The sequence below is a fragment of the Capsicum annuum genome, chromosome 3, assembly GCF_002878395.1.
Source record: "Capsicum annuum cultivar UCD-10X-F1 chromosome 3, UCD10Xv1.1, whole genome shotgun sequence".
Taxonomy (NCBI): Eukaryota; Viridiplantae; Streptophyta; class Magnoliopsida; order Solanales; family Solanaceae; genus Capsicum; species Capsicum annuum.
Window position 1 is genome coordinate 65,013,143 of NC_061113.1, and position 27,399 is coordinate 65,040,541.

The window sequence follows — 27,399 nt, forward strand, 5'->3', positions numbered from 1 at the left end:
AGATATATGATGCTTTTCTTGACGAGCAAATGTTGGCAGCATCTCAAGGTTTGATTCCCTAGTTTGATAATTTTTCTAATTATTTAGAAAATGATTTTATCCCAGAAGATTTAACCATCCAGCAGTGATGGAGATTTATGCATGAGGTAAGGAAGTACTTTTGGGATAAGCCACATCTATTCAGGGTTTGCACTAATGTTGTGATTTAAAGATGCATTCCAGAGGTTGAAATGATGAGCATTCTGAAACCTTGTCATTCTTTGCAAGTTGGGGGTTACCATAGTGGCACACAAACAGCCCTTAAAATTCTATATTGTGGGTTTTACTGGCCTTCAATTTACAAGGATTCTCATAGTTTTGCAAAATCCTATGACCAATGTCAGCATCAAGGTAATATTTTATAGCACCAGGTACCCCCCATAACACCTATTCCAGAGTTGGAGTTGTTTGATGTGTGGAAGATTGATTTTATAGACCCGTTTGTAAGCACTTATGGTATGCGATACATTTTGATACTGGTTGACTATGTGTCAAATGGGTGGAAGTAGTTTCACTTCCAGACAATAAAGGTAGAAGCATCACCGCCTTTTTGAAGAGAAATATCTTTCCCTGATTTAGCACTCAACTTGTAATTATTAGTGATAGTAGGTAATACTTTCGCAACTGCTTTTTCAAAGCACTACTTGATAGATATAGTGTAAGGAATAAGGTGGAAACACCTTACCATCCTCAAAAGAATGGGCAAGTGGAAGTCTCCAATATAGAAATGAAGTCCTAATTGGCGGAGACTGTGAATGCCAACAGGACTAATTTGTCTAGAAAGTTAGACGATGCATTGTAGGACAATCGGACAACCTATAAGACCCCTATTACTTCCTTTCCATATCATATTGTGTATGGAAAAATGTGCCACTTACTAATTGAGATTGACCATAAAGAACTATTGGCATTGAAAAGGCTAAATTTTGAGTGGCGTGATGCAGAAAACTTGAGGTTGAGCAAGGTAAATGAGTTGGTTGAATTCCAACTTCATGCTTATGCAAGCTCATCCATATATAAATAATGAATAAAGCTGTACCATGACAAGAAGATCGAGAAGAGGATATTTAAACCCGGTGATTTGGTCTTGTTGTATAGTTCAAGACTACGCTCGTTTCCTGGTAAGCTAAAATCAAGATGCACTAGACCATTCACCATGGTTAAGGTGTTCCCATATGGTGTTGTTGATATAAACAGTTATAGTGATATCCCATTTAAAGTGAACAAACAGTGAGTGAAACACTATATGGAAACATAGAAGAAGTCAAAGTTTGTGATGAAATAGACCTTGGTGAATTCTGAGTATCCAAGGGAACTGAGTTATACCACGATAGTAAATCAGGTGTTTCTTGGGAGGTAACCCAAGGTATTTTGTTGTTTGTATTTGTGTTCATGATTTGTTTCATATCTCTGCACCTATGGTGCCACAGGTATGTTCCTAACTCTCTTATTTTGTAGAAGTTTGATGCATTGGGGACAATGCATGATTTTAAGTTGGGGGTAGGGCTACTTGTGGGTCTTGATGTCCTCTTGGGATTTTTGTTTCCGTGCCTCCTTTCTTCAGAGAGTTTTCCTATTAGAGATGACATATTTAGGCATATTATTTTTTGTTCTATGATGTTTTGTAGTTAATTAGGAATGTTCTGTATGCAAATAAATGTTCTGTATGCAAATGTCAAGACCACAAGGCAAAACACGATGTAGTGATTAATGCTATTAATACATTAACTACTTCTATAAAGGAATTGACATCTAAGAGGGGTGTCATTCCATCAAAGAGGATCTTATATCCATCCACCCCATTAGAGATTAAGGCTAAGAGGAGAAGGAAAGTAATTTCCAAGACATTATCAAGCATTCCAAAAAGTAAAATTGCAAATCCTTTGATCGTGTGTTGCACTATTAAGTAATGTACAATGACCAAATGAGAGCATCACGAGCTAAAAAAGGTGAATATATATAGTCTGTTCTAACTAACAAACAAATAATTATCTGTTTTAATAGATGACACATCTGCTAAAAATTATCAAACAGATATATACATTTGTTGCAACAGTTGACTAACCTATTACATCAGATAAAGTATGTGTTGCAATATATGTCTCGTCTATTTTAGCAAATCAAATAGCTCTACATACCTCTTTTATTTGTACCAACAGTTGACCTATCTACTGCAACAGATAGGTCATCTGTTGGGATAAATTAAACCAAGACTTTCTACCATTTCAGTTTTTTCAAACAGATGAGTCATATATTGCAACAGATGGTTAATCCATTGAAAATTATCATACAAGTCTTCCTCATGTTATAATTTTTCCCAATAGTTGATCCATTTGTTGCAATAAAAATATAATATCTTTGGGATAGTTTTAAATAGGAGGAAGACCTATTTGATTTTCTAAAATAGATGAGTTATCCTTTTTTTTGTATCTTCGTAATTTGCATTGATCAATTTTGGCTTTCCAGGTGGATGTCATTGTAGAAGCTACTATGTAACAACATTGACAATATGCTACTCATTTTATGAAAATACGAAGAGCAGAAAGTGCAGAAAGCGTACACAAGCAACATTAAAGATCCACAATGACCAAAGCCAAATTCTATAGCACCGAATGAAGAACAACTTGTCCATATTGAGTAGATATTTGTAGCTCGAGTCTTTCAAAGTAATAACCTCACCCCTCCTTAGGAATTCTTGGCATCAATACTTAAATTGTTGATGTATTTATTGAGATCTGTACACATAATAGTTTTTTTACATTTCATTTATTTGTTGATATATTTCATGTAATTTATGAAGGCTTCAATTTATTTTATTTTGTTTATGAATTTTATTTTTTTCTTAGATTTGAAATTATTAATTGAAATGGAATACTATATCTAAATATTGTAACATATATTGTATCTATTGCAACAGACGAAACATCTATTGGAAAATATCAAACAGATTTAGACATATGTAGCAATAGGTAGGTAATCTGTTGAAAATTATCAAATATGTCTTCCCACTGTTGCAATAGATAGACTTAGATAGAAACATCAATATAATGCAACAGATGACCAACCTATTACAATAGATAAACTATCTGCCAGAACAGGTAGAATATCTATTACAATAGATGAAAAATCTATTGCATTATAAAAATTCAACGTTCATTAGACATAAAAAATTGCCACTACATGTAAAGTAAAGTAACTTAAAATAAAAAAGGCAAAATCCATCGATAGTGTTCAGTTTAAACACCTAAAATAAAATAGGCATCAAGTAGAAAATATTTATTTTAAACACCTAAAATAAAATAGGCATCAAATGTGTCAGTTTGGCACTTTTTGCCCTGTTGGCTGCTCGCGTGTAATTCATGCAGCCAAGGCTTGTTGAACCCCCATTTTTGCTGACTTGGCATCTGATTTGGCCCCCAATGGTTATTTCCCCCCCCCCCCCCCCCCATTTTCTTATATATTCATCTTCTTCCTAAAATTTAACCTTAAATTTCCGAATCTTCTTTTTCTTCTTCATCTTTTTTTTCTCTATCCAAATTCTTCAAATTATTTTTATTTATTTTTTCTGCATATTTTTTTATTTTTTCCAACTAACCTTGACAAAGTCAAGCTTCTAAAGATTTTTGACATTTTAAGTGTGGTCATGAAGCTCTATTGAAGACTCCTTGAACTTAACAAAATCTAGGTCGTAGGTTTTTTACTGGTAAGATTTTAAAGGTAATATTTTTTATTTAATTAGTTGATTAATTATTGACTTGTAATTTGTAATTTGTAATTGTGTTCTTGTTTTTATAGAAGTTGGGTGGATGTGATTACTTTGATTGGTATGAAGAACGACATCCTTTACAAGAAAATCGTATAATTTGGGGTTTGTTGAAGAAATTCAAGGCTTTTGAAGAGAAACAAAATCCCGATAATATATGCCTTCCATGTTTGTGACTCCAAGAATCCTCTTTACCTCGGTCCATCTCTTGCCCTATGGATTTGGCCTCTCTCCTCTAACTTATTTTATCATTTCTTCATCTTATTGGAACCCAAAAAGTAATGAATGAAATCCCTCACCACCGAGATTTGATGCTATTGTATTGAGATAATCGTACCTATCCTTGAGATTCTTGTAGAAGTCAAGGCCCATTATCCTATTGGCAACATCATAATCTTTCGGGTATGCTAATTGCCTGCCCCTCATGAGGCAGAGAATTTCTTCAACATACTGTGATATAACAAGTCAATTTTTAAATAGGTTTGTATTTGTAAAGAAGGAAAACATAGTGAAAGATACAACTGATTGCCCATCTATTGCAGAGGGTTCTCTGAATCTGTTCAGAGAATACCTACCTAACATAACTTAAGCAAGAGATAGGTAATATATTGCAACAGAACCACCACAAGTTGCATCAGAATACACATATATTACAACATATGACAAGTATATTAGAAGACTAGGTTAGGAAAAGTAAACTTACTGTATCCATGTATTGTTCATATTTGTCATACTTTTGAAGTCTTGGGCGGAAAAGGTATGGATGGGGTAAAATTGGGTGCCTTGCTTGGGCCATCGCAGATCCCTCTTCTCTTTGGTGCCAATTTTCATGTATATTTCCACATTTTTGAATGGCCCCTAAACTTCAACAACATTTAGAGAGGGAGGAGTTGCAATTTTTTGAATTTTCGATTGGACAGTACTTGGCTAATTGATCTTTTCTTCCTCCCAACCGCCACTGTAGGAGTGTATAGCTCCCTCACCTTCTTAGATGTTATGACACCCCTCTTTAATTTCAATTCCTTGACAGCTTTAGCGATAGCCTCTATTTTTTCAAAGAGTTTATCCTGGCTGTCCTTCCATTTTTCACATTTACAACAAGAATATGGGGGTAAAGAAGGGTGAGAGGGACCTATGAAAGATATGTTTTCAAAAATATTTATTTTTTCTTGAGCGTCAACATACTCAACATCATGACTGGTAGTAGCATTAGCATGTCTACCACCAACATCAACTCCACCAGCAACACCCCAGAAGAAGCACCCGAATCTGTTGCAGTAGTTTGGTCATAAAGAGCCTCAACACTAGGCTGACCTTACCTAAGTGATCTTCTTATGGCTATTGCCCCTACCAATTCCTTCTTTATTAACTCCACCATTGGGTCTGATATTATATCAACAAGACCTAGAGTAATAAAGGAAGTCATCCTCAATTTTTGCTCAGTAGGCATAATCCACGGATGCACAACTTATAAAAAACAAATACATTTAAATCATATAATAATCTATAGTCAGTTGGGTTACATGTTAACACAGACAACTTTTGTAACAGATAATCTATCTGTCCCTATAGCTAATCTGTATGTCATAACAGATTAACAATGTGTTGCATCAGGTTACCCATCTATTGCATAAGTTGTCATAAATAGGTAATCCATTGAGTCAGGTTCAGAGAAACAGAGCAGCAAATGGTTAATCTATTGCAAAATATGGATCATCTATTATAATAGATTACCCATCTATTGCACCAGTTGCGATAAATGGGTAAACTATTGCAACAGACAACCCATCTGTCACAACAAATGGCATATCTATTTCAATATATTTCTTTGAGTCAAATTATTTTACATGAAAGAAGACATACTGCATCATCCAGAGGATTAAAGAGACCAGCCTCCTTAATTTTTATGTTGCTCTTTGCAGCCAACCACCTAAGGATCCTTGGATGAGAAACCTAATCTGGGTAATCCTTGAAATACTTTCAGAGGTGAGAAATGGCTTCAAATTCCCAAGACTAAAAAATTTAAATAGGAGGTAACCAAAAATAAGTCATAGTAGTTATTCAATATAAATTAATGGATGAGTAAACAAATAGCGATTAAATTTATCATGAAAGCCCAAGGAAAGCCGTATAATGTGATCATCTTTGGGGATAGCTTTGTCAGTAAATATTTGGAAGTCAAGTAGTAGCTGTCATATCCCCAAGAATAATTGTTGAATTTCTCAAAATCATCAACAAACTTTAACAAATCATCTTCTATGACTTTGTTGACATCTCCTGCCAATATAACGAAATGGGCAAACCAAACTAAGCACAACTGCTCCCTGTACTGATTTGGTATGGTTTTATACTTGATATATTCTATTAACTCATTGTCTTTGAACCCACTTCTAGCAATGTCCAACAACCTATTTATTTTTTCCTTGCATTTGTTGGTTTTGGTAGGTGGTCGCTGGGACATTGCCTTACCACTATTTTATGGTGGTGGTTTGGTTGTCCTGCTTGCCTTGGAGCTTTTGCGTAGTGTTTTCTTGGTGAGAGGTTCTTCTGAACAATTGCATCTCAATCCCGTCACTATGGCAAACTCTTACAAGCCAAAATAAATCGGCATGCCACAGTAGTTGATCTAGATTTCATCCATCTTTTTTTCCCTCCTTCGAATCTTTATCTTCCCCTACATACTTGATCCTGCACTTGAGAAGACCATATACCATGCTTATTTGGAAATGGATAGTGTGGTCCTTAGGTAGCTCAAGAAAGCTTCCAAAGTAACTTTTCTTAAAAAGTCCGTCTATGTTTTCATTCTTCATAATATTCCTAAATTCGTCTTAAGGTTTCCCCAACTGTCATTTAAGAACAAGATCACCAAATAGTTTTGCATGGTCATTTATCGGCATCATAACTTGCAAGCTGTCAATACTAATAGTTTTGATAGCCTAATATTGGGATTTCGATATTAATTCACACCCCAGTGGTGATGCATTATCATCCTCTTTCTCACTTTCTTCTCCCACCGCTTCTTGTTTATTTTCTTCTTCCACCTCCCCACTTTCATTTTTCTTATTAACATCTACAGAGCCTTGTCCACCTCCTTCAACATTATTTTCATAACTTTTCTCAGCTTCAGCTTTCCCTAACTTAGATTGTTCAGAAAGATCCTCCGAATCCTTTTGTACTGTAGCCTTTTTTGTTAGGTGGTTAGAAGTTGATCAATTTCACTTTCTTTTCTTTTGGGAGACATATTTTACCTATAAACAACAAAAAAAGAAAAGTTACATTACAATTGATGTATGCATAAATTTTAAAAAATAAATTACAAACACCACCAATACTGACACCACCACCAACCACCACAAACACCACCAACTAATGCCACCAACAGCCACCTCAAAAATTCCAGTGCCACACCGAATACTACCAAAACTACGACCATGACCACTCATACTACAAACACCATCCAATAATAACACGACAGTCAATGGAACACTGCGATAAAAACTAGGGTTTCCTCGGGTTCTTCCTACGATTTTACCATCAAACTCAAAATTGTAAGCCCATTCTCTAAGGTAATACAACTAAAATTATTCTTTTTTATCATTAACTAAAAATCCCTAATTTTTAGAAAAAATATCAAATATAGAACTCTTCTCGAACTTTGTTACTTATGAAGACAGAGAATATGACTGGTACAAGCAAGAATGAAGTAAAAAATAACACCTATGTGATCGAAAATGAGAACAAAATTGATCTGTTGGGGAGGTTTGAGCAATTTGTTGAGTAGATGTTATCTGTATTGTGGAGAGAGAGAAAAGAGCGAGAACTCAAAATTTGAAATGATGAAACATTTTTCTTGCAAATGGATGATTTGTATAAGTTGATTTGTTTTTTGGAAAAGAATGACAAGTTTTAAAAATGTTCATTTAGTTCGAATTGATCTTAATTATTTTTTAAAATTTTAAAAGATATGCATAATTTTTAATCGTCTCATCATATAATTTCCAAAAGACTCAATCGAAGTTGTAGTTGACCCTCTGAACTCACTCCTAGTCCTAGTAGTTAATCAATTGATGTTGTAGTTGAACATATGAACTAAATTAAAATTGTATAAAAACAAATGTTCAAACTGTTGCAACAAATGACTTATCTATTGGAATTTATCAAATAGATTAAGTCATCTATTGCAACAGATTACCCTTCTGTTGTAAATTATTTAATAAGCGCTTCTATCTGTTGTGATAGATGACTGAGCCATTGAAAATTTCAAACAAAAATTGTCATCTGTTGGAAAGTATGACTTATATCTTTTAAGATCATTTTTTATTATTATTTTAAAGTAATTTAGGTATTAGCTTGACAATGAGGTAATAAGAATCGCTTCAACTTAGAGTGATCGATCGACGACTCTGTGACTGAGGAAGAACGCAATACCAACATTATGTAATTGCCAAAAAAACTCAACTGAAGTTGTAGCTGACCCTATGAACTCACTCTTAGTCCAAGATTAATCAATTTAGGTATTATCTTGACAATCAGGTAATAAAAATTGCTTCAACTCAGAGTGATCGCTTGACAACTCTGTGACCAAGGAGAAATGTAATACCAACATCATGCAATTGTCAAAAGATTTAATTGAAGTTGTAGTTGATCCTACGAACTCACCCCTAGTCCAATATTAATCAATTTATGTATTAGCTTGATAATGAGGTAATAAGAATTGCTTTAACTCAGAGTGATCGATCGCTGACTCTGTGACTGAGGAGGAATGCAATAACAACATCATGCAATTGCCAAAAGACTCAATTAAAGTTACAGTTGATCCTATAAACTCACCCTTACTCCAAGATTAATCCATTTAGGTATTAACTTGACAATGAGGTAATAAGAATCGCTTCAACTCAGTGTGATCGATCGATGACTCTATGACTAAGAAGGAATGCAAGACCAATATCTTGTAATTGCCAAAAGATTCAATTGAAGTAGCAGTTGATCCTATGAACTCACCCCTAGTCCAAGATTAATCAATTTAGGTATTACCTTGACAATGACGTAATAAGAATCGTTTCAACTCAGAGTGATCGATAGATGACTCTATGACTGAGGAGGAACACAATACTAATATCATGCAATTGCCAAAAGACTTAATTAAAGTTGTAGTTGACCCTATAAACTCACCTCTAGTCCAAGATTAATCAATTTAGGTATTAGATTGACAATAAGGTAATAAGAATCTCTTTAACTTAGAGTGATCGATTGATGACTCTGGTTGGGATGAATGCAATACCAACATCATGCAATTGCCAAAAGACTCAATTGAAGTTGTAGTTGACCCTATGAAATCACCACTAGTCCAAGATTATAGCAATTTAGGTATTACATTGACAATGAGGTAATAAGAATCACTTCAACTCAGAGTGATTGATCGATGACTTTGGTTGGGAGGAACGTAATACAAACATCATGCAATTGTCAAAAGATTCAATTAAAGTTATAGTTGACCCTATGAACTCACCTCTAGTCCAAGATTAAACAATTTATGTATTAGCTTGATAATGAGTTAATAAGAATTATTTCAACTCGGAGTGATCGATCGATGAATCAAGTCGGGAGGAACATAATACCAATATCATGTAATTGACAAAGACTTAATTGACGCTGTAGTTGACTCCATGAACTCACCCCTAGTTCTAGTTGACTCCATGAACTCACCCTTAGTTCTAGTTAAATCAATTGAAGTTGTAGTTGAACATATGAACTCAATTAAAATTGTATAAAATTAAATGTTCAACCTGTTGAAACAAATGACTTATATGTTGGAATTTCTCAAATAGATTAAGTCATCTATGCAACAGATTAACTATCTGTTGTAAATTACCAAATAAGAATTGCCATCTATTATGACAAATAACTTATCTGTTGGTATTCATCAAACAAATTAAGTTATTTGTTACAACAGATTAACTATCTGTAGTAAATTATCAAATAGGCATTGCCATATGTTGCGACAGATGACTGAGTCATTGAAAATTTTTAAACAGAAATTGTCATTTGTTGCAACCGATGATTGAGCCGTTGGAAATTTCCAAACATAAATTTTATCTGTTGGAATAGATGACTTACATATTTAAGATCTTTTTTTAATTTAAAGAAATTTCCTAATTTTTTGTCTGAGTTAAAAAAGATAAAATACTAAGGCGGTAAAAAATATTACTTGGATAACTCAAAAATCTCCTCCTTGAGTAGTATTATCTTGTCTTTTCAATGTCACTGTCTCCTCGTGCCCCTTAAAAGTTATTAATAAATATATAAAACCTATCTCTACAATTCTCTCTCCTTCAATCATAAATTAACACAACTCATATCTCTTCTTTATTTAGATTCAGAATTCTCTTTCTGTTCTCTTTAGGGTAATCACAACCACCTCTTTTTTTTCTCTTTTCTCTCCTCTTTTACTTGAGGACCCATTCAGATCTCAATCGATCCCCCCAATATATTTTCTTGACTGAAATTGGTATTCTAATCCCTTTGCCTTTTTGACATTGCAGGTATGGTTTACTATTGCTCTTTTCTTCTTGTCTTCTTTTTTGTATGTTATTTAAATTAGATATTTACATATGTTATTATTATTGATTTACCTATTTATTGATAAATAGGTGGTGATGTTGTTGGAACATGTGGTGTTTGGGTTATTGATGGTGTTGGAACATATGGTGTTGTTTTTTTATTTTTGATGCTATTGTTAATGTTGTTGGTGGTATTGCAATAGTTTTATCAACTGTTGCAACTGATGAGTCAGTCGTTTGAACAGACGGAGCAACTGTTGGATGAAATCAAGCCAGTAGCAAGGCTGGGTTGATTTATTCCAGCAGATGACCTATTGTTGAGACATGTCATCCAGATGTTGCTACAAATGCATCGCCTATTGCAATGGATGACTCATCTATTAAATGGATGGGGAATCTGTTGCATTAGATGGGTCAACTGTTGATTCATTTAATTTTGTGTTACCCTTTTGTAATGTTTTTTTTCTTCTCTTGTTTGGCATCAAATGTTTTTCTCTTATTTGCAGATTAAAGAAAGTGAAACTAGATAAAATTTTGCCCAACCAGCATTAAGGACTAGAAGAAAGATGAGTTCGGAGGAATAAAATGCTTGCAGATGGAACCACTTCATATGTAGGAGGTATGTATTACTAGTCAACCTATCATGAAAACACACATACAGTACACTGTGTTAGTTCTTTACCTATTAGGTATTAATCTTTCAAACAAAATATGACATTTTATAGTTAAGATTATTAGGTTCGAACTGGTAAGGCAGAGGGACCAAGTAGGTGGTGTTGATATCCTGTTATGGTTTAATAAAGATTTTGCTAATGTTTATGCGACAAGTTTAGAGAAGGGTTTAAGTTTTTGGTGGCAGTGTAAATATTCAAATAGTGATTAGATTGATTTTAAGGGATCAATGGACTTTCAAAAGGCCTCCAAAGGCTCGCACTCCTACAAACAAGAATGAAAATGAATATAGTTATTACTTTGATCCAAATTTATATGGATGGGTTGCTTGAGTAGACTATTATACAATAGAAGGTTATTGGAAGAATATCTATGTGGGAAGGAGGAGGTTGAGAAGACCATATATCAACTCAGACCTTATTTAAGAAGAAACATAGGGTAGGAAAAAAAATGTAGCAAAACTGGCGGACGAAATTGACAAGAAAAATGAAAAAAATTGAATGATCTCCAAATGTGAAAGTGTATCTAAAAATGAAAATCCATCAGTCCTTTTTGAAAATAAAAATATTGATGTGGATTGGAGCTGTACACTTTGTTCGGGAACCATAACTAGCTAGCGTGTCCTTAATAAAGACCCACAAAATATAGGACCAGAACTTTAAGGTTGCTGATTTGTGAGCACCGATGGTGGTAAGATTATTGATCAGGATTAAAATTTAAACCAACAAATCCTAAAGTAAAAATAAGGGATCAAGCCAAGGTGGTAATTTCTGAAGTTAAATTTGCATCCTATGCCTCCTGTTTATGGCTTTGGTCAGGTCAAAGGCATTGGAAACAACAAGGCATGGGATTTCTGCCCAACTTCAGACTTTTTTGATTCTACTGCCATTGACCTGATCAAAACCATAAATAGAAGGGATGGGATACAAGTTAGACTTCAGAAATTGACGCCTTAGCTTCCTTTATTTTTACTTCTGGAGTTGTTGGTTCAGGTTTAATTCTTGACTGATAATCTTACCAATCCTCTGTGCTCGCCAAGCTTCTTCCTTAGATTTTTGGTTCTGCACTTTGTGGGTCTTCATTAAGTCCATGCTCGCTAGTTGCAGTCCCTAGCAAAGTGTCCAGCTCCAGTCCTCTTGAGCATTTTTCTTTTTAAGAACGGCTGGCGGATTTTAATATTTGGATACATTTCCACATTTGAAGCTCATTCAATTTTTTCATTTCTTAAGTCAATTTCATTGGTCAGATTCGCTAGAAGTTCCTTACTCGCTTCCATGTGTTTCCTCTTAAACAAGGTCTAAGATGATATATGGTATTTTCTATCTCCTCATTCCTACACAGGTATTCTCCCAAGCATCTTCTGCTTCTGCTGTATAATAGTCTCCTCGAGCAACTCATCCATATAAATTTGGACCAGGGGAATTTCTATTTGTTTTTCATTCTTATTTGCTACAGTGCTAGTCTTCGAAGACCTTTTAAAATTCCATTGCACCATTAAAATCGGTCCAATCACTATTGAATATTTATATTACCGCTAAAAATTTAAACCCTTATCCAAACTTGACACATAAACATGAGCAAAACCATCATTAAATTGGAACAGGGTATCGATACTACCATCTTGGAACCCTTCGGCCTTATCAGCTCGCACCTACCAAGCTAAACTATAAAATACAGGATCTTATTTGAATGATCAATTTCTAATCGGTAAAAAACTACATTCAAAGATCATTGTACTTTATGTGTGTCTATCACGATAGCCTGATAATAATACATAACTCCCACGTATAAAAGTGGATCTATTTATCTTCATGCACCTTATTCTTCCTACCCCATCAAAGTCAAACAATGTTTATTCATCTGCACGCATCTGATGGCTATTAAAAAAGAGGTGAACAATCATGGCTTTTTGTCTAACATATTCATAATAGCTGATGAATCAAATTCCCCATCTATTGCAACTGATGAATCAACTGTTAGAAAAAATCAAAATATCTCCTCTAACATATGGTCCATCTGTCGTAATAGATAATCCATATGTTGCAACAGATGTCTCATATGTCGCACATACAGACCATCTATTTGCAACAGATGGTAAATCACTCAAAATAACTGATGAATCAAATTCTCCACCTGTTGCAACTAATGAATCAACTGTTAAAAGAAATCAAATTATCTCTTCCAATAGATCGTCCATCTATCACAACAGATAATCCATATATTACAACAAATGTCTTATCTGTTGAACATACAGATCATTTATTGCAATGGATGGTAAATTATTTAAAATAACTGATGAATCAAATTCCCCATCTGTTGCAACTAATGAATCAACTATTATAAGAAATCAAAACATCTCCTCCAACAGATGTTCCATCTGTCGCAACAGATAATCCATCTGTTGCAACAAATGTCTCATCCGTTGCACATATAGACCATCTATTGCAACAAATAGTAAATCTGTTGTGACGGTGAATTATCTGTTGTGACAGATGGATGATCTTTTGCAACAGCTCAATAATAATGGCTGTTATTAAGTCTCAAATCATTTTGAAAAGGTGAGAAGTTTGAATGTAAAAGAAAGAGTTGCGACTTTTCACAGAAAATAAAAAGCCAGTAGTTTGAGTGTAAGTAATACAATGGAGTTGAACAGTCGTGCCTTTTTACCTAACACAGTCAAATTTAATCCTTTATAAATAGGTCCCTCCTTAATCTTTATTCTACTCCACTTTTATTTATTTCTGGCATTTTCTCTTTTCGTATTACATCTTCAACCACTTCTATTCAAAAAACATATTCGTTTCTCATTGAGGTAAGTTTTTTTTTTGTGTAAATTTACCAGTTGGTAGTATACGTTGTATTACATTCGAACTCTTTTCTTTACTTTTGTGTTTATGTTTTTTGTTAATTCATGCGTGTTCTAGATATGACTGATCCTATTTGGGACATTGCTATTCTGCGCGACACCTTGTAGGAACTTCAGAGGTAGGTTAATGACCTGCAGAGGGAGTTGGTCTCCGTGAGAGCAAGGATGTTTAAAGAGATACAGAGGCTGATGAGGGCCCTACTGCTGCCGGTTGATTGGTCGACTGATAATAATAATGATGTTGATGATAATAATAGTAATAATTAGATAGTGTTTTTTCTTTAGCGTATGTATTTTAATTTTTCTACATCGGATCTATACCTAATATATTTTATTTTTTGTTTAATGAAAAAATTATTTTTAGTCGACTTTGTCTTTTTAATTCTTATTCAATTTTCATTCTATCTATTTCTTCTTTAATACATACATGTTAACATGTCGACGGTTGGAGGTAAGGAGCAATTTTGAATCCAGTAGCAATAGCAATTTTGACTTTTGAGTTCTTTCAACAGATGGACCATGTGTTGGAATAGATTAGTCATTGGTTGGGTTTCTGTTAATAGATTATCCATCTATTGCCACAGATTTGTCATCTGTTGGAGGAGAAAATTCCAGTTTGATGAACTGTATTGTGTTCCTCCAGCTAATGTCCATTTATTGCAATAGATGGGTAATCTGTTGAAAGTAATTGTGGTCTGCTGTATTTAAGTTTATGTTTTGCCTCTTTTTATTGATGCACAAGTTATTAAAAAAATATATTTTATATTTAATAAGTGATAATATTACGTTCACAACAATGAGTTAAACATATAAAAGTCCACAACAAACAACAACACAAGTTTTTGCAATTACAACGATCATGGTAGATTATGATCTAGGCATATAGTTCTTTTGTGGCCAACGTGCTTACATAAAGAGCACTTGTTTCTTCTTGATGGAAATAATTCTCGCACTCTACGCCTCCTCTTATATGGCTTTCTTCTTTATTAGATAGTGCTTGGGTTAATATATGGAAGAGGTATTAATCTCCTCAAAAGCTCTGTAAGAACAACCTAAGATTCTTTGGGAGGCACCGAAGTAATATGCCCACTATATACCATTGTATATTTTTCCATCGAATAATATGGAGAGGAGTGCTCATAAAATTTACGACCATATTTTGCACCATATTGAGATCGAAGAGCCGCCACAGCATATGGATAGGGTATTTTATCTAAGTCAAAAACTCTGCATGTACAAGATCTTGTTTGAAGATCAACCGTGGTAACATCACCATCACTGGTGATACTAAATTTGTAATATGGTATTGGATGAGATAATAACCTATTTCCTAGACTGATGTTCATTAATATTATTTTTTCCATTTCTAGTAAAAATGGCGTTCCTGTGTCCTCAAACTGCATACGCCTTTTGTTAAAAAATTAGCCATACTTCTTATTTATTATTTCAAACAGAGCCTTGATGGGAAATTCTATTTCATCGCCAAACCTTGAATTCACCAATTCATCTATGTTTAATGACATAATATTGTGCCTATACACGATAATAACTTAGTATGACATCATACTAAACTTGAAACCCAAACAAGACATTAAATTCATAACAATGTACCTATTTGCCGAACATAATGCCCGGCTCCATCTCTTAAAACCGACACGTACGAGATGTTCTGCTGCCTGGTGATGCATATCCTCTATTTGATTAAAATGGTCTAAAAAATCCTTTCTACTATATGCTTTAGCTGCTTTATAAAAAGGGTCACAACCCTTTTATTGTGAAAGTTGGTCCGAATGTTCTCTCCAAGATGCCTGATGCAACAACCAAAGTAAGTTGAAGTGAAGAAAATTGAGCCCATCTTTGGAATACTTGGATGCCTATCCGAAACAAAACACAACTCTTTAGTATCTTCGATGCAGCTTCATAGTTTTTCAAAAAAATCCATAAGAGGCATCAAATTCCTTGTCCGGTACACAAAAAGCGACAGAAAAGATATGATTCTATGCATCCTGCGCTACCTCCACTAGTAGAACTCCATTATACCTGCTCCTCAAGAAGGTACCATCGACGTCTATGCCTTTTCTCAAATGTCGAAAACCTTGAATCCAAGCACCATAGGATATAAAAAAGTACTTGAACCTTCCATTTTCATCAACATGCAATACCATCTTACTTCTAGGATTTGTGGGCTCAAGCATGTAATGGTAGGTATCCAGGACTGCATACCCATGCTCGTGTGTCCCCCTAATCAGGTCTTTGGAAATCCCTATGGACATATATATCTTCTAATAATTGAATAGGAAACCCAATTCCATAAGGAGTTGATTGTCCATAACCCTTGTAGAAGGGCCTTTGCTATCGGGGAAACTATTCTTGAAATATTCACCGAGGACCTTTGATGTGGTGTGAGGATTTTGGCCCGAGATATGCTCCGAACCACATGTGTTGCACTTTTTATGTTTATGAATGATGAATCTATCAGAACTTAAGTACTTTACTACTCTTAACCACCACTTATAGTTTGGATTAGCACATTTGTAGCAAAAGACATTGCTCGAATTAATCACTTTCTTTATTCTGAAATCTTTTTCAAGCAAGAAATAAACAAAGTAGTAGATAGTTCTTTCTTGTTCTTGAATGACATTTGAAAAAGCCGGTCCTGTCATCTTAAATATTTCCAGACTGTGTCGATCGAGAAGAACTAACCACCGTATTGGTCGCATCAACGGGCATAGGTGTTTGATCATCATCTGGAATATTTATGTCTAGATCATCCAGCCTATCATCAAAGATGTCTTGTTGTTGTTCTTATTCTATATTCTGGTTCTCATTCTCTCTCATCTTTTCAACCACGTACTCTCTTATCACCGACCTAGATGAATTACTAAGATAAGCACACAGCCGAACTTGATCAGTTATCTTGAAAGGTAGTACCCTCTAATTTTCAAAAGAGGTGTGCATGTAGCTGATGATGAGTTCTTCTGGTTGACAATTTAGTCCATAATAGATGATGATTAAGTTCACAAAATCATCATTTGAAATAGCACTTTGGACTGTCATAGCTATTGTCTCTAGCATTTCACCCTCCTTCCAATGCCGTACATATCGATCGCTCTTCTTGATCCATTCACCATGACAATCCACCCCTATTATTATTGATCCCTCCATTAGTGGTACCTAAATAAAGTCATTTGTTAAAAAAAGTTAATAGTGATTTTATAGTGCAGTATATGAATCCCAACAAATGTGTAATCTATTGCAATAAGTGAAAAATAAGTTACAACAGATAAGTGATCAATCACAATAGATTACTTATCTGTTCGGATTCATGTTACGCTCCTGAATCTAATTTCAACAAATGAGTCATCTATTGTAACAGGTGAATCATATATTGCAACAGACTATATATCTGTTGCAACCTTTGAAGCTGCTTCCAATATATGAGTGACATATTGTAACAGATAATTAACCTGTAGCGACAGATGACTTACCTGTTGTAACAGACAATGGGTCTATTGGAATCGAGTTCTAGTTTTATTGTAATAGGTTGCTATTATGTTGTAACAGATATTTACCTTGTCACAATAGATGACACGTTTGCTGGAATCGACTTCAGGTTCTGTTGCAACGGGTTACTAATGTGTTACAACAGATATTTATCCTATTGTAATAGATGGTTCATATGTTGCAAAAGATAACCTATCTATTCGATTCATGTTACGGCACTATAGAACTATAAATATGAATCCAACATATGAGTAATCCATTGCAACAGATGGCTTATTTGTCGCAACAGATGATTGATCTGTTTAAACAGATGGCTCTTATGTGAATTCATGTTCGCATGCTATTTATTATTGAAAAAATAGCACAATAGCAGTTATCTAGATGACAAATTCAACTAAAAATCATAAATTGACTTACCAAAGTCTCCTTTGAAGTAATGCTTAGTGGAAAGTGATGTACGAAATAAAATTTGACCTAAGAAATTGGTCAAATAGCAACAATGAAGAAGATAAAAATGACAATGAAGTAGAAGATGATGATAATAAAGTGGAAGATGATGAACAAAGCAGCAACAATAATGAACAACAAAAATTGCTAATAGAGAGAAAACAACAATGGATGAGAAGAGAGAGAAACACGTTTTTTTTCCCTTCGTTTCCTATTATATTAACTGACATTTGGATCAAAGTGTAAATTTAAACTATTATGGGTTATTTTCAAATTTCCCCAACTTTTTTAATCCATAATAAATTAATTGTCACCTCCACTTAATTATTAAGACTTGAGTCACCTACACCTCATTTTCAAACTCTTTTGCTACCTACGGCTCAAAGTCCCTAGTTTCTAGGCAATAATATGATGTCGATCAAGTTTCTCTTTAAGGAATTTACCAAAAATTATATTTATGAACATAGTGGAAAAAGAAGCAAAAATATTTTTTCAAAAAAGTTAAATCATTTTTTTTAACTATATGTAATCTTTCCTTTTTTAAAATATGTAAAAGTGTTACTATTTTATACTTTTAAATCAATTAAAATACGACCTTATACAATTATTTACTTAGATAAAAGAAGTAAAACTCTTAATATTTAGTACATTTCTAAATAAGTTAAAATACTACCTTATATAATTCTATTTAAGTGACTTTTTATGAACACAAATTAGATTTCAATAATATAATATGTATTTTTTCTTCTCCGTTTGCTTTTTTATTTGGTTTTGATTCAACTTATTTTTCTTCCTTTTGCATCAAACGTGATCTATTTTTGTCTTTCTTTTAGTTAATAATGATAGGATGATTTGTTTCTGTCAATTGCTATAATTATGTAATTTGAATAAGCTAAAAATTAGCAATTGGTTCTCATATTTTATGTGTTTTTTTCTTTTAGTTGAAACTTTTAATCGAAAAAAAGAGAAGAATCATTTGATGTTGCCAAGGAATGAAGTGGATTAGATGATGATGATCAATTGTTATATATCGTAAAAATCAAAGGTCATGTTTCTAATTATAATTTGTAGGAATTGTATGTGACACTCAATTGATGATATGTATGTTCTTATTTGCTTTGGACCTTAAGTTCTTACTTCTTCTTCATCCTCTTCCTCCATGAATTACGAATAGAAGAAGAAAAATTAATTTTTAAAAAGAAAGACAAAGAAAAGACTATCATTTTCATGTCGAAAGAACCCACACTTACAAATTGATCAATTTTGTTTTTCCAAATTTCTTAACTCTGTTTTCTATAACTCTGTTTCTATAATTCTCATCGTCATCTATATATTCTAAGTAGTTGTCGGATTTAAGTTTGATTTACAATATGATAACATGGTTTGTGATCGACATTTAAATTATTTATGATACTTAGTTAAAATTATATGTATTTTAATTTTTAAAAATATTTAATACAATTTTCAAGTTAGTCCGTATTGATTAAGTAATAATATAATTGGACTTCAATAAGTAATAAATCTATATCTACGTCTATATTTACATTATATTAAAAGTGTGAAGGGCCTTAGAAATATTGTTTAGCATTTTCTTATTAGAAATCATCAAGAAAAATGATAACTAATGCACTTTTCATTAATTTAAGAATTCTAAATCAACTTTAACTAATTTTTAGAAGATTTAAAAATAATAATAATATAATATAATATAATATAATATAATATAATATATATAAACATATATAAATATAAACATATATAAATAAATATATATATTTATATATTTATATATATAGTTAAAGTTAGTATTCTTATATTTTGGACTTTAAAATTAGTTAAAATTATGAATATTAAATTTTTATCTATTTGTAATAGGTAAGAACTCCTATAAGACATTAAAATCAAGTAGAATTTTCCTTATTAAGGTTTCCTTTGATGAACTAAAAACTCAAAATTTAACCTCCCTAGAAAACTTTTTTGTACAAAAGCTTTATTCGTTAATGTACTACACGATTCTCTGCTTTTCTTGTGTCCCTCTTATAGTTTTTTTTGAAATCAAGTTATGTTTTAGACTTGTTGATGGGTGAAGCAAAAGTCTGGTTAGATTTTTTTCTAATTTTTGCTCCTTCTTGACTTTAAATATTGATAAAAGTTTTAACACTATTTATTAAAGTGCATATCTATTGTCGCTCAAATATTTATTAGCTTAAGTATTAACTTTGATGGCGGATAATAATTATATTTGAGTGATGAATGTATTATGATGAAGAATGATGAAAGCACCGTACTTTATGCGATCATATCTCACAATGTTATTGTAAGTATACTTTCCAACGATCTTTTCTTATTATGAACAATTATTATAATTATTTGAGTTTAATATTTTTTGCTCAAATAAATACTAACTTTGATGGCGGATAATAATTATATTCGAGTGATGAATATATTATGACGAAGAATGATGAAAGCACCATACTTCATGCAAACATAACTCGCGAATGTTATTGTAAATATACTTTCCAACGATCTTTTCTTACTATGAACAATTATTATAATTATTTGAGTTTAATATTTTTCACTGGTGCACAATTTCTCTTGTTTTTGGAATAAGTCACATAGTTAATTAAAAATGACTTTTGATCAATCTCGAAAAATCGTGCTGGTTTAACCCCCTTATCTTACATATACCTTTTGAGAGCATTTTACTGGGTAATTTTTATCCCCCATAGAAGAGGAAGAAGTTCTTGTCAATGTTTGTGTTTTGTTTTTACAGTTTATCGCTGTGACTCTGGGAATAGAATAGATTTAGTTTACTAGGATATAGGGGCTTACTGTCCAATGCTCAATTTTTTATTTGTACTTCAAAAATCACTTTGGTTAATAAAATTATTTATACCCAAAAACAAGAGGATGTCATCGTAGTAGAAGCCCAATCATCTATTATCTAACATACATATAGTTATAGGCTTTTATTAGACACGTAAATAGGCAGGTAAAATATGCGAGTTGAATTGAATTTGAATGGATTAAATGAGCTCACTTTGTTAATAGACCGATGGTTGGATTGGATCAATATGGTTGAATAATAGTTCAATGTCCAATACATTTAACTCTTAGTTTTAGTTTCCTTGTTATTACTGTAGCAAGTCAGATCATGTTGAACTAGGTCCGAACTCTAATTTTTAAATTGATATTATTTTACAAAAATAACATTCTTTGTGGTTCAGCTTATCTAATTTGAAGGGAGAAGTAGAAGGATGATTAAGAATACAAAATCTTCCATTAGAGTAAGGGCTCATAGTTGGGAGCTTTTGGTAATCATCTGTTCCCATGATGCCATTGTTTAAGTTCTTCTCTCTCTTCGTTGCAAAGATGAAAATGCCATCTATGCTCAAAAGGTTCTCCGCCATGCTAAGCTTCAGGTTTTTGGTCTACAAAAAATAATATTCACCAGAAAGTGGTATGTATTTCATCTCAAGAATCACCATTAATTTCTATGTCACACTAAATGGCACCTTATGATTCTGCTTCCTTCTAGAACTTTTAAAGTGCCTTGAAATCTATCATTCTCTACTTACTTTAATTTTAATTTTACAAGTAACATGAACCTATTTAATGGTAAATAATTAATAAAAAGGTTCCATTCGTTGTTGGTCATTATAGTCTTTTTTGTAGCATTTACTTATTGTTGGTTTAATTATTTTTATAATTTTATGCATTTTTCTTTATAGCATTGTTAGTGTGCCGGATATTGCCAAGCCAAGAAATATTAATAGTTTTATGGCTGCTGATTTTTCAGTTTTTTGTGGCATATCAAACACTTTGAATTCTGCTTATGCATTAATTGTTGATTGGCTACTGATCAACTGAAGTTTGCATAATTATTGCATTTTTTCTTGACTGTGGGATGGGGGTCTATCAAACATAACCTCTCTACTTTATTTGAGGTGGTGGTATGAATTGCATACAATTTTACCCATCTTAAGACCCACTTTATAAAAATGCACTAAATATGTTGTTGTTATTTAATGACTGTGGTATGTCAACCTTCTTGACTGATTTAATTTAGTTACGGTGAATAAAGTGAATAAATGAGAGGGTTTTTTTTCCCCAGTTGGGTCGGGTTTATATTGGTGAAAAATAATTGTGGGAACGGGGTTGGAGTTGGAGGGGCATTATTTATAGAGCCACTTGGCAATTTTCTTTTTAAAAATTAATAAATTATTTTTAATATTAAATAATTATTTATTAATGAAAAGGATAAATATGGGTCATTTGTTAGATGATGAGGATATATGTTAACAATTTTTTAGTGAGAAGTATATCAATTCTAATTCACAATATTGAGGGATATATCTGATCATTTTTTCTAAAATATAAATATATATACTGTGAAAGATCTACTTTATAATTATAAAAATAAAAAATTATACTAATTAACATAATTTATGAGATATGAAGGTCAACTTTTAATTCACTTTTTTCTTTAAATTATTTTTAATTGCATTTATAATATTTAAAATAAGAAGTCTTAAACTATACGGTAAGAGGTTTTAGGAAAATTATTAATTAAGTAATCCTAAATTATATGTATGATAGAGAAAAATATACTTTGTAAAATAAAAGACTCTAGAAATATATGATAAGAGATAAAATATATGATAAACCTAGGGTTTCTATAAAACATAAGGGTTTTTTTTAACTCTAGGTTTGCTTTAAAAACTAAGATTTCTTTTCTTTTATATTCAATCATACTAATCACTCGATGACTTTCTCATCACACCAAAAACTGATCTAAGAGAGCCTCTAGCAATAGCTTATGATGAAGGAAAGATAAGCGTGTTTGCAAAATTGAGTATTTTTACGTTGCAGAGCTTTGTGACAATTAGACATATGCGCAAATCGTTAGCTAAACAATAGTTGAAAGTAACTGCAATATGAAAAAAACATAATCGAAATGGTTACATTCTTACATTATTTGTTCATACATTACGTGCATTGCATTTGCTATACAAATTGGTGACTCAAATATCTATTAATAGAGTTTTTTTTTTTTTTGAAAAGCCTACTAGAATAATGGAGGAGGCAATTGATCGAGGAAGGGTTGATGGATGTGATGGTGTGGCATGGAATGCACTCTCCAAGTTAAGAAAAACTGAAATAACTGGACCTAACATTATTGTTCTTCTTTAAATTTTACAAGTTGTTCTACGCTTGAATATTGTCCGAGTATTATGTTTATATTGAGAATTGTTATATGATATCCTACAGACCACTTGGGAAGTTGAGTTCTTTATTTTATGGAGCCATAAAAATTAATGTGCTATATAACTTTCAAAAAAAATAATTCTAAATTTAGTTATCCTTTGTAGGGTTTAGTTAGTTTGTAGTTTATTTGTCTATTTTATTTTATGTTAATTGGTTAATAAAATAATTATTAATTAGTTATTTTAAATAATATAACTATGAGCTCCCTTTCGATATCAATGATGAATATTTGCTCAATATTTGAAATTAAAAAAATTATACAAATTTATTTTTGATTCTTGAAAAGCAGAATAATGAATTTTCATTTATATAATTTAAAGGAAGATAAACCAGGAAAAATAGTATCTTAAGATACATCTAATTCACTAACCAAACAGCTCCTAACATGTTCAAGATGTATAATCATCTAAAATGTTCTCAATTTTGATAAAAATATAGAGACCTAAGAATAAAAGTAACTATTCATTAAAAGCAAAGTGCTTTTAGCATCACTATTTTGAGTATCTAAACTCTGATTTTTATTAATTCGGACCATCTCAACTTATAGAAAACGACTAGATAGTATAATCTTAAACGAAAAATATATTTTTGGCTACATTTAATTTTGCTCCTTAACTATTAGTGTGACGATTTATCATGTTCCTCTTTAATTTACTACACTTTTGTATTCAAAATTTTATGTGATATTTTTAATTTTTTTTGTATTAAATAATATAACCCACTTACTAATTTATTTTTATATACATTTATTCTTAAATAACGCTTGATACACGTGCAACGCACGTGCACTACACTAGTATATATTAAAAGTGTGAAGGCCTTTAGAAAAGTAATTAGAACTTTTTGGCCTTCATTAAAATACTTTGCAATAGATAAAACCGTCTTTTTCTATTTTCCTTAATTTATTATATCCTAATATGTCCAGTTTGAAATTAATTAAGACAAGAAATCATAATATTTAACAATTCTGAATCAATCAAAATTTTACCTGTATAATATTTAACAACTCTATCAATTATTATTTGTGGAAATAGAGAAAGAGGAGTATAGGGTGATAGCTTTGTATTTTCGTGTGTATGTGGCTTTTTCCAAAAAAAAAAAAAAGGGAAAGAAAATCCTTATTATTTTAATTTTGGACATAATTTTTCTTGATTGAGTTTTATTTTTGGAATGAGCTAGTTAACTTTTTCTTTAAAATTGTCGGTTTGATTTATGTTTTACGTGACATCTCCAAAAAATTAGGTAGTAATTAATAAATATTCTCCTTTTTATAATATGTATCAAAATAAAAATAATAATTTTAGAAGCAAAAAAGGAAAAAATTCAAAATTTTCTATGAGAGGAAAAAATTGATGTTTGAGTCCTACTCTTAAAAGAAAGTAAACAAAAATTTAGTCTTTTTTTTTTTGTCTATTTAAACCTAGCTTAGAATATTTTAATCAATTGAAATCTTGATTATAGAGATAAATTTGTTTGTACTTTGAGGTAAGTTTTATAACATTTTAGTATGTTCTTGAAGTTTATAATAATTGTATTTTTGACAATTGTTAATTGAGACTTTTTTTGAATCTGGGAAAGATCTATGTTTGAAGAAACACGAATCTGCTTGTGATTTGAGACGAGTTTTCTAAAATTTTAGTATATTCTTGATGTTTATAATAATAAATTTTCATGTCGTCCTGATAAACAATTGTTGATTGAGAAGTTTATTTGTGATTTTAGTATAAATTTGAAGTTTAGGATAATAAATTGTCATATATTTTTGATTCACAATTGATAATTGAGAAGTTTTTAGTGAAAATCAGGGTTTGGTATAGAATTTTCTTACCAATTGAAATTTTATTAGTAAATATTTTTAAAAGAGATAAATGTGCTTGTAATGTGTTTAATATGTTATTGAAGTTTGCAATAACAAACTATCATGCATTCTTGATAGACAATTGTTAAGTGAGAAGTATTTTGTGAAATCTTGATAGTATTTATGCTTGAAGAGACAAATTTTCTTGTGTTTTGAGGTAAATTTTCTCAATCTTTTATATGTTCTTGGAGTTTATAATAATAAGTTGTAATGTACTTCTGATAGATAATTGCTAATTAAGAAATTTTTAGTGAAAACACATATTTATCTGTAAAAAAGTATGTAGCTAACAATTTTTTTTTGATATTCCGTTGCTTTATTCACAGTTTATCTTATTTCATTGACTCCCTTTCCGCTTATTGATACTTTTAGGTGAATTTTGTTTCTTGAAGTTTTTTTTTTTTATGAACTTTTCTAATTACATTGTCATGCTTTAAAGAGAACACTAAATTTACAAAATAAGGCTCATGCATTTGGTGTGAATAATAAATGATGTTGAATAAATTCAAATTCATGAATTTCAATGTATGAAGCTTAAGTCAAAATTTTAGTATGTAGAGCAAGGAAAGGAAGAACATCCAATTATATTATTCACTTAAATTATTAGAATATTTCAGTCCATTCTCATGCTTTACATCTAGATTAGTCATGCTTCAGTGTAAATTTCGGACACTAAATTTTAAATATTTATAATATTCAAGTTAATAATATTAATATGACACACGTGACACATGCAACACACTTAGATTAAACTAGTATATATTAAAAGTGTGAAGGACCTTAGAAATGTTGTTTGAACTTTTTGCCCTTCATTAAAAGTCTCTCCTTTAGACAAAATCATATTTTTACTATTTACCTAATAATATTTGATTAATTTTAGGACTTCAAACCCAACTAAAATCGGATCCCCCCCCCCCCCCCCCCCCAGCCTTTTTTTTAATTTAAGACTACGTACATGTATTTTTTTTCCTAAAAAAATATGAACACTATTTTGTATTAAATTAAAGGACAACAAAAGTCTAGCAAAAACTGAACAAGTTAAAAAAATTTCTCTTATTTGTGTTAGTTTAGTTTATTTGGAATTTATATTATTCTAATATTGATAAATAATTAATGAAAAAGTAAAAATCTATCATATTTATATAGTTTCTTTTTTGAAGAAAAAAGTTTTGAACATCTATAAAGGGAACCACGTCTCAAACCGTGGATTCTAATGACATGGAGAATATGAGGGTCACTCTTGAGGCTATGACCCAAGCTCTTGAAAGGTTGAGTACGGAAATGAGAGCCATAAGGGAGAAGCAACGACTATTAGTGAGAGCTTAGAATAAGTGGAGAGTCAAAGGAACTCTCGTCCTTCTACTCCTCGACATGTTTTGTCAAGTGGACATGATAGAAATTCCTCCCCCACCGTTACTTCCAAAACATGGCTACAATTGCCAAATCCTTCACTAACTCCACTAAATGCCGCAAGCCAAACCACTCATAACACCCTAAACCGAGATTCCAATAGACCAACCCATTCCCAAACTCTTCAAGTTCCGCAAGAGGTACTCGAACATTAAATGCCTCCAAAAAATCTGAACCCTCCCTTCCAAACTCCACTAAACCAAAGACCACCACCTCTACAAAATCCAATCCCTCCAAATCAAGTTCCAAACGTCAAAAACCGTCCCGTCCACTTTGAGGAATATGGTAGAGAGTATTATGAAGGGTATGGATCCTTTGACGATGCTTACATAAGGGAAGGGGAGATAAGAGGGGGACGTGTGGATCCAAGAAGATACCAAGGGTATGGAGAAAGGGGAAACCGACAGCAAGAGAGAGACGTAGGCATCAATACCATCAAATTAAGCCTACCTATCTTTAAGGGTGAAAGTGACCCCGAGGTGTATCTTGCTTGGGAGTCGGCATGAGATAAAGTGTTTCAAGTGAATGATATATAGAAGGATAAGAAGAATTGTTATTCCATAGCTCACTTTGAAGGCTATGCTAACACATGATGGGAATATGTCAAACGGTTTGGTAATTAGTTGATTGATGGACAACCACCACCATAGTTTAAGTTGAGGTATCTAATGAGGCAACAGTATCTTCCCAAAAGTTATCGTCATGAGTTTCTTGCTAGGTTGTACAATTAGCGATAAGGGAATCGAAGTTTGATGGCATATTATGATGAGTTTCAACAACTCATGTTGAAGCTTGATCATCATGGAGAACAAATTGGCCATTACATCATTCGGTTCAAGTGTGGGTTAAACAAAAAGATCTCCACTCATTTGATGCTTCATAAGTTTGATACCACTAAAGGAATTTTCCAAGCGGCACTTAAGATTGAAAGGGAGCTTAAAGAGAGGTCGTCATTCAAGGCAAAGGGACCATCAACCTCGGGTTGGCCGAGGAGCAAAGATATGGTTCAACC